Source organism: Leuciscus leuciscus (assembly GCF_965113295.1).
Source record: "Leuciscus leuciscus genome assembly, chromosome: 12".
In the NCBI taxonomy this organism is placed as follows: domain Eukaryota; kingdom Metazoa; phylum Chordata; class Actinopteri; order Cypriniformes; family Leuciscidae; genus Leuciscus; species Leuciscus leuciscus.
Genome location: NC_138736.1, coordinates 32,830,264 through 32,845,695, shown reverse-complemented (window position 1 = coordinate 32,845,695; position 15,432 = coordinate 32,830,264). Strand labels below are relative to the sequence as shown.

The window sequence follows — 15,432 nt, the reverse complement described above, 5'->3', positions numbered from 1 at the left end:
TTAACGATATTATAAGTCGTTTGCTTTCACTTCTTCAATGTCCATTTTAAATTTACGTCATTTTCCACGTCTAATTGAGATTTACATTTGGAAAGCTGATCTTTTTTCAGAGTAAATTTTGTTGACGTCGTTCCGTGAGATCCCAATGTAACCTATTATGTTATCTGTGCAATATAAGTAGCTAACTTATATCGAGTTCTAAACATTATGCGATTTAAATATTAATAGGCTAGAGTTTATTTGTGATGGACGCCATATGAAAACGAGCCTCTGAGGGACAGACCTAGCCACAGTCCGTTCAATATGCTGTACTATATCACGTCTAATATTTTATATTACAACACATTTTCTCAACATTTTTTTTTTTTATCATATAGGGAAATATTTTGAAAAGGCTTATTTCAATGTCGTATCATGTAAATAATTAAAACTCAACAGAACACATTAAACGTCTAATCTTTACACATAGGGTGTCTGAATTGTCCTTGACAAAACATTCAGTTATTATTATAACTATATTTTTATTAGTTATTAATTATATTATTATATATAGGCTATATATATATATATATATATATATATATAAAACAACGTTGTACAAATACAACTAATAATACTACAAATTTTAGAAGTGTAGTAAGAAAATGTTTGAAACATTGTGTTTTGTGTTACACTACCGAATGAACCGTTCAATATCCAAGCAACAACCATAAATCACCTACTTGCATTTGTTTAAAAAATACATACACAAACTTTCACACTTTTTCCCAAACACCATACACACACACACACACACACACACACACACACACACACACACACACACACACACACACACACACTTATTCAGACACAGGACAGTTGATGCGTCCTCTGATATAAGCCTTTTACCCCAGCGCTCATAATGGATCTGTCTTCTGAATATGTGTGTGTGTAATGCTCAGGGTCACGGTCAGGGGTTTAGCAAGTTTTTGGGCCTCCTTTTATGTACCCCCCAAGCTCTTCAGTAACGCCTGTCAGGGCCGTGACAGACGGCGCGTGGGTGTGTGTGTGTGTCCGTGCGAGGGACTGAAAGAGGGATGCTGGGTGGCGTGTGTTAGGGTCAAGGGTCACTCCGCTGCACACCCTCCTTCATCCCCCCTCCCCCTGGTCTTGCCCCCCTTGACCTTTGGGGAGGCCAGTGAGGGGTACGTCTGCCCCGGAGGAACGGGAGGCGGGGTCTCTCTCAGGGACGGCTCTAAATAACGCTGGCCTGCTGATCATAGACTAGTTGCGTTGCCCCAATTAGTTTTGATGTAATTAGGGGCCAAAGGATGGGTAAACAAACATGTTTACGTACATATATTTTTGCTTCAGTCTACTTTTAAATGTAAAAACTGACAAGCAGGAGGAAAAAGGCATATAAGTTTGTACACTGTAAAAAGTGATAACCTGCAATTTTTTTTTGATGATTAAACCTTAAATTCACTTTTGTTAGTTACCCAGTCCAAGTTAAAATAGTATTTTATTCAGTATTTATAATTTAATTCATGAATATTATGACAACAAAAATAATATTTGTGTCAATTAATTTGAAATGTTACTTCTTTAAAGTGACAGTTCACCCAAAAATGAAAATTCTGTCATCATTTACTCACCCTCAAGATGTTCCAAACCTGTATGAATTTCTTTCGGTAACACGTTATTTTAAGGTGACGTAGTTACACGCTACTACATGTACTTACCATAGTAATAACAGTAAATTATGCTTATTAAACTAAACTAACCCTAAACCAAACCATAACTCTATAGTAAGTACATGTAGTTAATTAATATTACTCAGTACTTATTTGACTAAGTAAAATGTAACTATGTCACCTTAAAATAAAGAGTAAACTTTCTTTCTTCTGCTCAACACAAATAAACATATTTAGAAGAATATGGGTAACCAGTTGTGGGGCACTGTTGACTTCCATAGTATTTTTATTAATTTTTTTCATACGGAAGTCAATGGTTCCCCACAACGGTTTGGTTTTAAACATATTTCAAAATATCTTCTTTTGTGTTCAGCAGAATAAAAAAATTCATACAGGTTTGGAACAACTTGAGGGTGAGTAAATGATGACAGAATTTTCATTTTTTGGTGAACTATCCCTTTAAGCCATACAAACAAAAATGGAAGTCTGGACATCTATGGGGCTAATCATTTAACAGACCTCCAATGTAATTGCAAAACTGCCCAAAAAATAAATTTTAAGTGTCAAATCTTTTTTGGTGGTAATCCGGAACACACCACAAAGAAACAACGTCCATAGTGCTTTATCCAGGAATATCCCTTTGATCCAAACTAATGCAATACCAAAACAACAAATGCAGGGCTCTAAAGATGCAGTGCAAACCTACACACACACACACCTTCCCATACTTCAAGCACAGCCGTGACTCCCCCTCGTCTCAAGGAGAGATGCAGAGGCAGGTTAGGGTGTTAAATCTTATCGGCTGTTGACCTGATTTAAAGACAATGGAGCAGAACAATGGAGGGTACAGGTTTAAAAGTAGACCTCTCTCGCACTTTCTCTCTCTCGCTCTCCCTAACCGAAATATACTAATAAAGTTGCATCATGTTCTGCTCAGGTTTTGTATTCAAGATTCACTACAGACATGGTACATTTTAATAATACATTTAGTTGCATCACATCATGTATATATACGATTTTTACAACAACAATTACAACAAAACTTTACGGTAACTCTAGGCCTCGTCGTTGAGTTTATTTCCCTCTCTCTCTCCTTCTCTCTCTCGGTACAGCAGTGCTGGTCAGCTGCGGTCATGACATCACTGGACAGCACAGCTCTCCAATAGGACACCTAGCCACGTTGCCAGGCAACAGCAGTGAAAGACCTGCATGTGTGTGTGTGTGTGTGTGTGTGTTTGTGAGCGTGTATGTGATAATCAAACTAAAAACCTGAATGTTCGGTGTTCAAGTAACAACTTGGTTTGGTTTTGTTCAGACAAACAAATTTGCTGTCTAACATGTCGAGTAAAAATATTAATACACAATTCAAACAAAGGCGCACCGTAATTTCTGACTGCCATAGTGTAAATTAATTATATATATTATGTAGTAGACTTTAACAACATGCAGTTTAGAGATCTAAAATGTTTAAGTCAAAATGTTTTTCTGTTCTTACAGAGAAGAAAAAAATACTTCTGTATTTTAATGCATTTTTAAGAGGCTTTTCAGCTCTTGAGAATCTTCTGGGGTTTATTTGTATTAGTGTATTGTGTGTGTTTACGGGCAGTGTCGGGAGTATTTTCTTGGCCTCTAGCTGTGGTTGTGTGTTTCAAGTGCATCTTAGCTGTACGTGTTTCTAAAAGAGGATTTACGTAAATATATTTGTGCTGGAGTATGCGCAAGCCTCTCTGGCGGTGGGTATTTTGTATTTGTGTGTGTACGTGAGTGTCTCTCGGTTGGTATTTTGTATTATTGTGTGTGTGCGCCTCTGCGCCTGCCGTCTCAGGAGTGTATATTATATCCGATACAGTACCTCTTTCGCGCACCACATATTTCTGGGCCGATCGATACCTCTGACTCCCTACAAGACAATAATCGCTCCTCTCCCCCCTCCCCTGTATGGCTACCATTATTACCACCCTCCCCGGGGGAACACACAAAACAGGGAGGGAGGCTGACGCTTCTACCCTTCCTCCATCCCTCTGTCCGTCCACCCCGACCCTCTGTCCTTCTATTATTTCACCCCGACAGGAGGTGTCAGAGATGGAGGGATGGAGTGGACAGAAAAAAAAAAAAAAAAGTGGCAGGAACCGTATTAAGATATGAGTAAACGCAGGACGGGAGACAAAGAGGAGAAGAAAAGTGAGTGCAGGTGCATTGTGATTGTACAATAAAAGGAGGGAATGACAGGAGAAGGCAACGAAGATTTACACAGCTGTCTCCTAATAAAGGATAAGAGGGAGGGCTTAGACGTTGAGAGAGGCAGCGTATAATTATGACCCTCAAAAGCACAAAATGTAGAGAATTCTAAATCGTACGGCAAGTTCAAAGAGCGTAGTGAATCTGACGTGTCTGCGAATCCCATTTGGGGGACGGTGTCCGTCCGTGACAGAATCTGCTAAGCAACTAAACAGCATGATGTATGCGTTATGGGGGACGGCAGATTGCTTGGTGTATGGGTTTATCGATTGCACCGGACTTAAATTGGCTCTCAATTAAAGAGAACACTTATTTGACCTCTTCCTCGCCGCCTGCGCCGCACGTCTTTCTTTTCTTTCCTCACCTGCACATCCATCTCTCTCTCGCTCTAAGGCTACGACCTCAAACCTGTTCCGGCCTGCTCAAACCCGGCGGCCGGTCCCTCCGCATGCCTCTTTCATTTCGGCTGGATCCTGCGGAATCTTTCACCTGCTATCAATCCGGTTAAAACTGCAGAGATGAATTATTAAGTTTATTTATTCAAACACTATTAATAATATAAGCAGACACAACACCTCGACCCGAGGCGGACGGGGAGAAGTGCGTGAAAAGGGAGAGAAAAGGTGTTGTACATAGTAGTAGTAGTTGGAGGGCTAAAAAAGGTGGAGGGAGAGGAGAAGGGAGGGTTAGGAAATTGGTCTGGCTAGCGGAACAGCTTTTCACCCCTCTATCCCCCCTCCACCACCACCCTCCCCTTCTCTCCCCCATTCTGCTTTGTATTCTGTGGAGATGACAGGGAGAAAGCTTTATTGCTCCGAGTTGGTATCGATCGGGGCCCCTCTCGGAGGGCGCTCAGACCAGCACATATTGAAGGCACTTTTGCAACGCCGGCTTCCTCCCCCCTTTTCTCTCGTTTCTTCTTCTTATTATTATTATTCTTTCTTTCTTGTTTTGCTTTCTCTCACGCACTCTTTCTTGCATCGTTTATGCGGCCTGGGGATTTAAAAATCACAGTTTCGAGGCGCTTCGAGAACTGGGTTGTATTTACCCGACCGCTTCGTACACGAGTGCGGCAGGGAGTCGAATCAACAGTGGGCCTCACAATTCAAACATGGATGAAAACACACAAACTTACAGATCTCTTATTCCCTCGTCCTCAGACTAATTTCTTGATTCCTGTCTCTTTTATCGTCTTGCGCACTTGGCTAAGCGTTATTTCTGATGTGGGCTCAACAAATGTCAGCGTTCCTGTGAAGGGAGGTGAAAAAGTGACAAAAGGGAGAGAAATCGACAGAAAGATACACGCTTTTCCTGCTCTTGGAGGATCGAAGGCTGTTTTGTAAGGTAGGTGTGTTGTCGCCGGCTAGCGCGGTGATGCTAACAGCACCTCAGCATCTGAAAACATTAGGAAGGCTGTGTGGAAATAGACTGACAATTCCTCTGAAGAATGGAGGGAGGGGAAAAAGAGAGGGATAGTTGTGTGGATGAAGGCCCCCTCTACCCTTCGCTCGTGCCCTTGGGCAAGGTTTTTCACCCATGGTTCCCTGGGGTGTGTTCAACCTCTTCTCCTCCTCCTGCCTTTCTTTCGTCCATTTCGGCCACAGCACCTGCGCTTCTTTCGAGAGCCATCACAGGTTATTTAACAAAACTCCATTTTGAATGGCGAGGCTCATGGCCACATTCGTACTCGGACGGCGTCCTAAGCTCTGGCTGAAAAAGGTGGCCACTCTGCTGTCTAATTTTACCTCGCCCTCTCCATCAGCCTACCTTTCCACTGCCTCAGTGCCACTTATGTTCACTCACCAAATGACACACACAAACACCCCCATCTCCCCCCATCCATCGCTCGCTCGCTCACTCTCTTTGTTGCTACGTCGTCGGCTATATGGTCGTCAAGCATGGCAATTTTACCAAAATCACAGTGAGTGTTGTGTATTTGAAGGGGAAATGGCAAGATATGTGTTTTTGTGTTAAAGATGTTGAAAGGGGAGTGTGCGTGTGCTCGATGTGGCTTAAAAGTACTTTGTGAAGTCACCTTTTGATTTGTAGTTTGTTAGGGAACTGCACTTTCTGTCAAAAGGAGCAAACAGAACTGAAATAGATCTTATTGTGGACGTAAAAATAAAGGATGTAAATAAAATAAAGAAATAAAGTCATAAAAATGTATAAAATGAATGCTACTGATGCCATCTTATTCAAATACTCATCTTAAGAATATACAAAATTCTCTCTATCATGAACTAAAATTATTTTGAAGATTTTCTATGAGTTATGAAATTTATTTGGCTCATTTGTCAAGGAAGGAATATCCTCTTTTTTCTTTTAAAACATCTTCAATAAATGTCTTAGAAAGATCGAATACAGTTCTTACTGTAACTTTGAATATATATATATACATTTACATTTTAGATGTTAAATAATTTTACAGTATAATCTATATTATACATCTATTATATTAAGTATTTAATTTAAGTTAAAAAAATTGTTATAACTTTGAAAATAAAAAAATCATAATCTGATTATTTAAAAAGACACTAAGCGAGATAGTTTCTATAAATGCCGTAAAAGATTATATTTTAAGACATATATATTTATTTACATTTTAAATATGCATTTAAAAAAATAATAATTTTACAGTATAACCTATACTATATATATATATATATATATATACACACACACACATATATACATATATATATATATATATATATATATATATATAATTTAAACTAATTTATATCTCAGTGAATATTTAAACGATATTAAAAGAGACTAAAAGAGTGTATTTCTGTCAGTGCCTGCATGTATATGTGTGCCGTCTCTTGATTGCTGGGTTGTGGTCTTGCTGGGTGCCAGTGTACTGAGGTGCTGGGAGAGTGGCACATCACCAGCTGAGAGAAAGAGTGAAAGAGAGAGAAAAATGAGGAGAGGAAGAGAGCTGAGAGGCTTTGGAGAGCGCCGGTCCCCCAGCCGACCGCCATTTCACACTGGTGACCAACACAAATTGGATCAGGCCGTGTTCTCATTGCACCAGCAAAAAATCAGACACACAAAATGGCTGAATCTCCAGAACCTCAATACTGGACACTGGACCACAGACTAATGAATAGAGGAAAAAAATGTGTAAAACAAAGTGAACAATAATAAGGAAATAATGTATGTAAAGGACAATAAAGACAATAAAGAATATCATGCAACATGCAGATTGTAGTGACCTACTACCATATTGTTTTACAATGTGAATGAATATTGCATATTAGAATAATAGTCATTTTTGTATTTTTGCATAAGTATTTATGCCCCTTTTTTGCCACTTCTCTGGCAATATAAAGGGAAAATTCAGTCAGACTCAAACTCTGGTTGCAAACTAGGCACTGTCACTGATAACCCTGATTTGACTAACCCTAACCCTAAACTTTAACATATCATACTGTGATATTATTGATTAAAGGGATAGTTCAGCCAATTTTTTTTATTAAATTCATTAATTACTCACCCTCATGTCGTTTCAAACCTGTAAGACTCTCGTTCATCTTTGGAGCACAAATGAAGATATTTTTGATGAAATCTGAGAGCTTTCTGTCTCTCCATTGACAGCTACACAACTGATACAACTTGTGTTACGCAGCATTATGAGCTTCAGCAAGAACCAATGAGGTTCATTCTCGTGTTACGCAGCATGTTTGAGCTTCAGCAAGAACCAATGAGGTTCATTCTCGTGTTACACAGCATGTTTGAGCTTCAGCAAGAACCAATGAGGTTCATTCTCGTGTTACGCAGCACGTTTGAGCTTCCTCAAGAGGTTTCTCCACGTCAGTTCAGGTTCTGTTTATGTTCGCTGATCAATGTTTATATGTGAATAAAAGCCTAAATTCAATCTGTTCATCATATAAAGTGATCAAGTCTTTTCAGAAAATGTGGACTAAACCGCTCAATTCATATGGATTAGTTTTATGATCTCTATGAACTTTTTGAAGCGTCAGTGTCAGTTGTATTGCTGTCAATGGAGAGACAGAAAGCTCTCAGATTTCATCAAAAAGATCATCATTTGTGCTTCAAAGATGAACGAAAGTCTTACAGGTTTGAAACGACATGAAGCTGAGTAATTAATGACATATTTTTGGGTAAACTAACCCTATAAAATTATTTTTCCCCACCCATGCTGCTGCCCAGGTTACATTAGGTTAATCAAGCCATGCGGTTTCACAGGCAAAGAAAGTAATGACAGATTATAAAAAATATACTTTAAAAAAAAGAAACATAAACTGATGAATCGTGCACAGTAAGACCAGGGGGCATTTATTAATAAAGTAAATGGAGTCGATATTGATTTAATGTTGTCTTTAACACATGAATGCTATTATATGTAGCATTAACCTGACAAAGAAACAGATTCTCCTGCATGCTTAATGATGCTTAGAGATCTAAAGAACATCCGTCAAGTTGTGTGCAAAGAAATTATTCCCTGATAGTAATTGTTTTGATCGAGCAGACACTTCCATTCAAGTCCTCTGAATTTCATCAACATCATTTCTAAGCTATGACCTTGAGCATAAAACAGCTCCATATGTAGATAAGTCCTTCACTTTTAAAGATTTGCAAAACCTTGCCTGACAATATCTAGAGGTACGCTGCTTTTGGAAAAGACGTCCTTGCCTTTTCACTGACCTGTGATGTTTGTAGTCAAGTTTTTTTTTTGTCTGATTGAGACAAAAATTCAAATTGCGATTTGGTTTGTATTGAGGATTCTAAGCCCACACAGTAACCTGTAAAAAGTTGTTTAACCATGGTCCACGCTAGATTTATCACATACTGAACATTATATACTTTATACTTATGTTTGTCATCAACTAAATAAGCACAATGAAATCAGAAGATATGTACATACTCTACCAAGCAACCTGAATTTACCATGTTAAGACATTTATCTACAAGTATGAGGCTTAAGATAAAGCAATTTGTGCTATTCAGCTATAATGAACAACTAAATAAGTTTCTGATATCTTTACCTCTTATAATCAGATGGAGCAAATGTCAACATAACCTAAATTTAACGTCACGCGTATTTGCTAATGCATGCTTAGCGTATTTGTTTATGCGAGAGTGTGTGTAGTTGTGGTGCCACGTGTTCGGCGTGTTTACACTGGGAGAGAGGTGCACGTGGGGCGATATCTCACGGCAATCGATGAGAGGGGGAGCAGAGGGGGGGAGGAAAAATCGGTAAGGAAAGCAGGTTATCTCCCGTCATTAATGGGGGGGGAATCCCGGGTAGGTGGACCCTGCGTGTGTGTATGTGTGTAAGTTGGGGGAAGACCTGGATTCATTGAGAAAAAACACAGACTGTTTGGCATCGGGAGAAAGCAGACAATTATCTGTATTGATTAAAGCCAGCCAGCCAGCAGGCTGAAGACAGAAAACTATGACTAGATCAATAGAGAGAAGGGGAGAGGGAGAGAGACAGAAAGAGAGAGAGAGATGGAGGACGGCTGCGTGTTTTGTGTGTGGGGGGGTACTGCAAATAGGTTGTGAGTTGGCAGAAAAAAAGCTGAGTGATGCAAAAAGTTGTACGAAGCAAACGGGACCGAAAAAGACACGGAACACTGTGGTGGACAAAGAAAGTGTTTTGTTAAGTCAATGAAAGTAAAACAGGGAAACGAGAGTTAAATGATTCCAGTATTTGTCGTTTTCAGTGAAAACTAAAAAATGCTTTGCGAAGAAATCATGGAAAAGCGGTTTTGCTCATTCTTTCTATACCTTTGACACATTTAACGCATTTGAAAATCAAAACATTTCTTACCACTCTCAACTTTACCGCCTCCCAAAATGTATTACAAACCAATTGAGCAAATTCATAATACAAAGCAGGTTTGTGTTAAAGCTGTTGTGTTCTACAGTAAATATTCTTTTGTAGCTCAACTACTGACATGGCAAAGCAATCTTAGTAAACAAACTGTTGATATGTTGTTAAACTGTTGATAAGCAACTTGACAAGAATGAAGTCTGGTTTTATGTTAGTGTGACGCGAACCGTCGCAGCGCGCACAGTCTGCTCCAGTCCTGAGACACAATAAGCACAGAGTGGATCATATGAGCGAGTCGGCGCAGACCAGAAAAGATTAACGGATCTATTTGAATTCTGCACAGAATGCTATAGTTTAAAGTGATTTGGAGGACACTGCAGCTTTACAGAGCTCAAGGGCTCCAGCCGAGCTGTGGTATAAACAAAACGCTATTGCTATTTTAAAAAAGGGGGAGGAGCTGCTCGCTATGTCCCGCCCTGTTTTCCAGTGGATATTACGTCCTTTAATAATCATTGCACGGATCAGAGGTTTTCAAACAGGAAACTTTCTCTATATGAGGGTCTGTGGTAGGGATGGGCGATATGGACTTAAAAATATATCACGAAATCTTCTGCCATTTATTGTGATAACGATATTAATGACTATATAAATATAGTACCATATTCATCACTGTTTTTGGCTACAAGTTATAGCAGCATGCATTCATGAGAGCCTCAGAAACACAAACATTGATCTAAAGTAAAACGTACCATCATCAAATAGGCTACTATAAAATACCAATTACATAAAAGAATTGTAAATCCAAACACCATCCCTTGCAGAAATGGAATAGTTGCAGATATACGTTTCTTCTGTGAAAGTGCAGATAATGTTTAAATAGTGCAACTGTACTGAAAAACATCACACAATAATAATTCAAAGCAATTACAAGTTAAAAAACGAACAAGTTAATAATACTACTATGAATTCTAATACTAATAACAATATAAACCGCACTAAGGATTGATGAGCTGCTGGGTTCATGAATATTAATCACGTCTGCGTTTGCGCATTAGTTTCTGCTTGCTCATAAATGCTGAATAATTCCAAATGAACTTTATTTTTACAGGAAAATACAACAAATAATATCATTTACATGCAGACGTCATGTACACTTTAATTCTGCGTGGTATGTAAGACTCTCTCGCTCTCTCTTCGAGTGTGTGAGAAACACTGAGCGCTCTCAGCAAAGTGACAGCGAGTCGTGCGCCTCACACTAGTGTATACTGCGCGCCAAATACACTGTGCATTCATTGAGATGCACTGATATAGTGCGCTTTTACGGATTTTAGAGGTAGTTACTCGTTTAGCGATAAACTTCGCCTCAGCTTCACGTCCGCCTTCCGCCATGCGCGTGAGCTGCAAATGGGTCCCGTCATCAACTAAGCTTTATCGTTATTATCGCGGGAAGACTAACTCTTATCGTGAGGAAAAAAATTCCGGTATATCGCAAATCGCAAACCTATCCCTAGTCTGTGGCACCAAAAAGTTGTAAAAAAATTTTTTGTTAATCACAATTGTAAATCAAAAATTTGGAAAGTATGCACAACAGAATCTTGTACCTGCATAAAGTATGTTTTGGGCCTTACACACGTGCTTTGAGACTCAGGTTTGAGTCACACTCAGTATCAATAAAAATGTCAAAAAGCCATGAAACTGCAACTTTACTGGAAAGAAATAGGACTAACAAAAGGGCATCAGGCATTCTGCATAAATCACAGGTTTCCGCCTCTTGTATTGGACGAAAATTGTAAATCACTGCTGAGGAAACAGACGTACAAAGTGAGAGGTGTAGTTACATGTTGCGGCTATTAGTGACAACATGAAACCAGATTAGCAGACAAGAACTAAAGAAAGATGTGTATGTTTGTGTCTTCAGCTGCAGATGTGTGCTTTGTACATTGTGCAAAAATACATCTTTCATGATTAAACTTGAAAGTCGACCCTACTGTGCAAGTGTGTCTAACAAGCCACTTCAAAATCAGCAACCAATCACACACAGACATAAACAGCTGGACACACATATTCAATTATGGCACTTTCGTACATTGTAGTGCACAAGACTGGCCTGATTACTCTCTCTCTGTGAGGGCGTGAGAGAGAGAGAGAGAGAGAGAGAGAGAGAGAGAGAGAGAGAGAGAGAGAGAGACGGTCTTTCCTGAGCTGTAAGGCCTGGGAGAAATGGAACTTAAATGCCTCTCACTGGCTCTCAAACTCCAGTTGGCTTTATTGATGCACTGGCCTACTGCCAACCAGAGGCCTTTTCCACTTCAAAGGGTCCGCGTTCACACACACACACACACACACACACACACACACACACACACACACACACACACACACACACATTCCTCCTCACCTGTGAGCATGAAATGCACTCCAACCTCTATCTGTACTTCAGGCCTATATCCATGATGTTCACCTCCATGTGTAATCTTAGATATAAAAAAGGCCACTCAAAGTGCGATTCAATGTGCAATTCAAACCTCTATCTGTCATCTGAAAGTCTATACAACCCCATCTATACAGTGAGCGAGTGGCACGACAAACCTAAAACACTCCCATTATAATCGAAGCGGTTTCAAAGCGCCAAGTGATTCGAATTTGTTTTGAGGCTTGCAGGGATTTCAATTTGATTTGAAACTCACAGTCATACAAATTTAACTCAAATGATTGCATTCATTAGAATTCAATTAGAACTAAGCATGAATGGATTTGAATATGATTCAAAATTTACAGTGATTTAAATTCAATGAGGAGTTTAGAGTAATTAAAATTAGTTTTGAAGTTTTTAATTAGAAGGTTGGAGTGATTCAAATTTGTTTTGGAACTTGCAGTGAGTCAAATCCGATTCTAACTTGCAGTGATTCAAATTTGATTCTAAGTTGCAGTGATTCAAATTCGATTCTAAGTTGTAGTGATTCAAATTCGATTCTAACTTGCAGTGATTCAAATTCGATTCTAAGTTGTAGTGATTCAAATTCGATTCTAACTTGCAGTGATTCAAATTTGATTCTAAGTTGCAGTGATTCAAATTCGATTCTAAGTTGCAGTGATTCAAATTCAGTTTGAAGCTTGCATCGATTCATATTTGATTCAAAGCTTGCAGTGATTCAAAAGGACGCATGCTGGAAATATTGCAAAATTAGAAAATCAGATCTACAAGCTTAGCAAGTGCTGTCAGACAATTCACAACACAAATCATACACACAAATACTTCTGCATTCCTGTTTCCATATGCAAATTATGAAAGAAAGGGTTTTATTCTAAAAAACTAAACATGTTTTCTGTGAATTATAATTAATTACCAAATGTATGACTATTCCAATACAAACAAACTTCTGAAAAGGTCAAATAAGAAACTAAACTGAATTGATAAAAAATAACTACAGATTCATTTACTTACAGCTTAATTATGTGCAGTGTATACTGTTTTTTTTAAATGCAACAATAAATGTAAATGCACAAAAATCCGTAGCTAAATACACATCTTAATAATTTATGACAAATATAAGGTGACAACTTATCAAGATCAGTAGAAATGCTGCTACATTTCAGATGCTCTACAGGTTTGAGATAGAAACTCTGCACTGTGTGGATCCCAGAATTCACAAATGTCGATACGACCCACATGTCTACGCCTCAGCCTTTGCATTTCAATGCAGTTTCCTTTTCATTATTTATGACTCTTTTACCCACGTCAGAAAAAAAGGCACGGGCTACACCTCCACACCTATCCCCATAGTAACCAACCTCACAAGTCCTGTATATGCACAGAGAGCCCCCCTCAAATATATACACAAGTATGAGTGTGTGGAGCGTTTGGACATACATGTATGCACAATCGTAATGGGCTTCCTGGTGTCCTGGGGAGGAAGTGTGAGAGGTGAGTGTCTCTCCATGCCTCCGAGAATAGAGTGAGAAACCAGACTACCGCTGAGTGTGAACAAGCCGGGACAAGAAGCTGTCATTTCTGATGGGCTGAATACAAAGACATTATATATAAATATAGAATAGGGTCCAAGCGTCTTCTATTTAGCATTTTTCTAGTTTAACAGCTTTATTTCATAGCAAACCATATCATCAGCATAACCGTTTCAATGAAAACTTTCAAATTTGCATGAATTTCTGGTGCTTCTCTTTTGCTTGAATGACAACAGCACTGGAGCTGACATGAAAAAAAATCTGAATTATCTGAGAATGATCAAAAGAGCATCTTGTGCTTCAGCAGATGGAAGAACATCTGATCGTCTGTACAAAGTTAACATGGTCACAAATATTATTTATTTAGTAAGTTTAGAGTGATTCAAATTCATTTTGAACTTGCAGTTATTCAAAGTCACTTAGAAGGTCGGAGTGATTCAGATTCAGATACTGCAGACAGTGATTCAAATTTGATTCAAAGCTGCAGCGATTCAAATTCAGTTTGCCGCTTTTATTGATTCAAACTCAAATCAAAGCTTGCAATGATTTAAATTTGATTTAGTGCTTAGTTCACATGGTCTCAAATCTGCTGGAAATTAAAAGAATTTAAGCCCGGGACACACCAAGCCGACACCAAAAAAACGAGTGGCGATGAAAGCCGACTGTGTTGATGTCGGCTGCGCTTGAACACACCAAAATTCAACATGCTGAATCAGCCAAAAAAACAGACGACGTCCGATTAGAGCCAGCAGTGATTAACCCGTTAAGCCGACTGATGTTAAAAAACGTCCCGACGGCTGACCGTAGGCTTGGTGTGTCCCTGCCTTTAGAGTGATGCGAATTCATGTTGATGTTTCCATTGATTCAAAGTAAATTAAAAGTTTTAATTGATTCAGCTTGGTTTTGGATCTCGCAGTGGTTCAAATTCTGTTTGAGGCTTGAATTGATTCAAATTTGTCTGCACAAAGGTGGTCACAAATGTGCATTTTTGACCTTAGAAATGGTGCAGAACCTTAAAGTGATATGCACCCAAAAATGACAAATCCTCCATTATTTACTCTTTACTTTAATTCTGGGTGATTTGTTCTTTTTTTTTTTATTGTTTTAAGTTGCTCTTTTTCCAGGTTTTGAGTCCCAGATTTTCTATTGATGGTAATACCCAATATCCAAGGACTATGGTACCATCACAGTGCTAGTTTGGAATTGTGTATGTGTGTGTGTGTTCCGTGTGTACCTGCCCCTGTTCAATGGTCTTGCTTTGGCCCATCGTCCCCTTTTCCTTATGTTACTGCCACTTGGACAATAGCCTCTACTGAGGATCCCCAGCACTGCAGCTTACACTTAATGAACAACAACCTATCCATCCACCCCCCCACCCCACACCACCATCATCCATCTATCTACCCCCCCAACCACCCCCTTCCATCCGCCCCTGCCCACAACCACTGTTGTCCACTGTTCACCTCATCCATAGTAGACGGTATTGATTTTCAGTGGGGAAAATAAAAAAGGCCATGAATTTTAATGCTTTCTGTCTCTCTCTCTCTCATACCCCCCCCCCCCCCCCCCATCCACCTTTTTTTTCACCCCTTCTTCTGACCCATCCCTCTGCTATGTTCTTTCCTGGGGGAAGGATAAAGGAGAGGGGGATGGGACAGTGAGGGAGGGGTTGGTGGTGTGGCTTTGGGTCATTTCTCATTTCCGAACCCTGAACCTCCCCTGTTCCTGTTAACTAGCCTTCTCATTGCAGAA

General features: G+C 39.3%; 1 protein-coding gene across 5 annotated transcripts in view; it reads right to left on the bottom strand.

Annotated features, from left to right (window-relative positions):
* The window catches only part of pou2f2a (POU class 2 homeobox 2a), a 52,193-nt gene that overhangs the window by 23,952 nt on the left and 12,809 nt on the right, over positions 1 to 15,432 (bottom strand). The gene's annotated exons all lie outside the window — the stretch shown is intronic.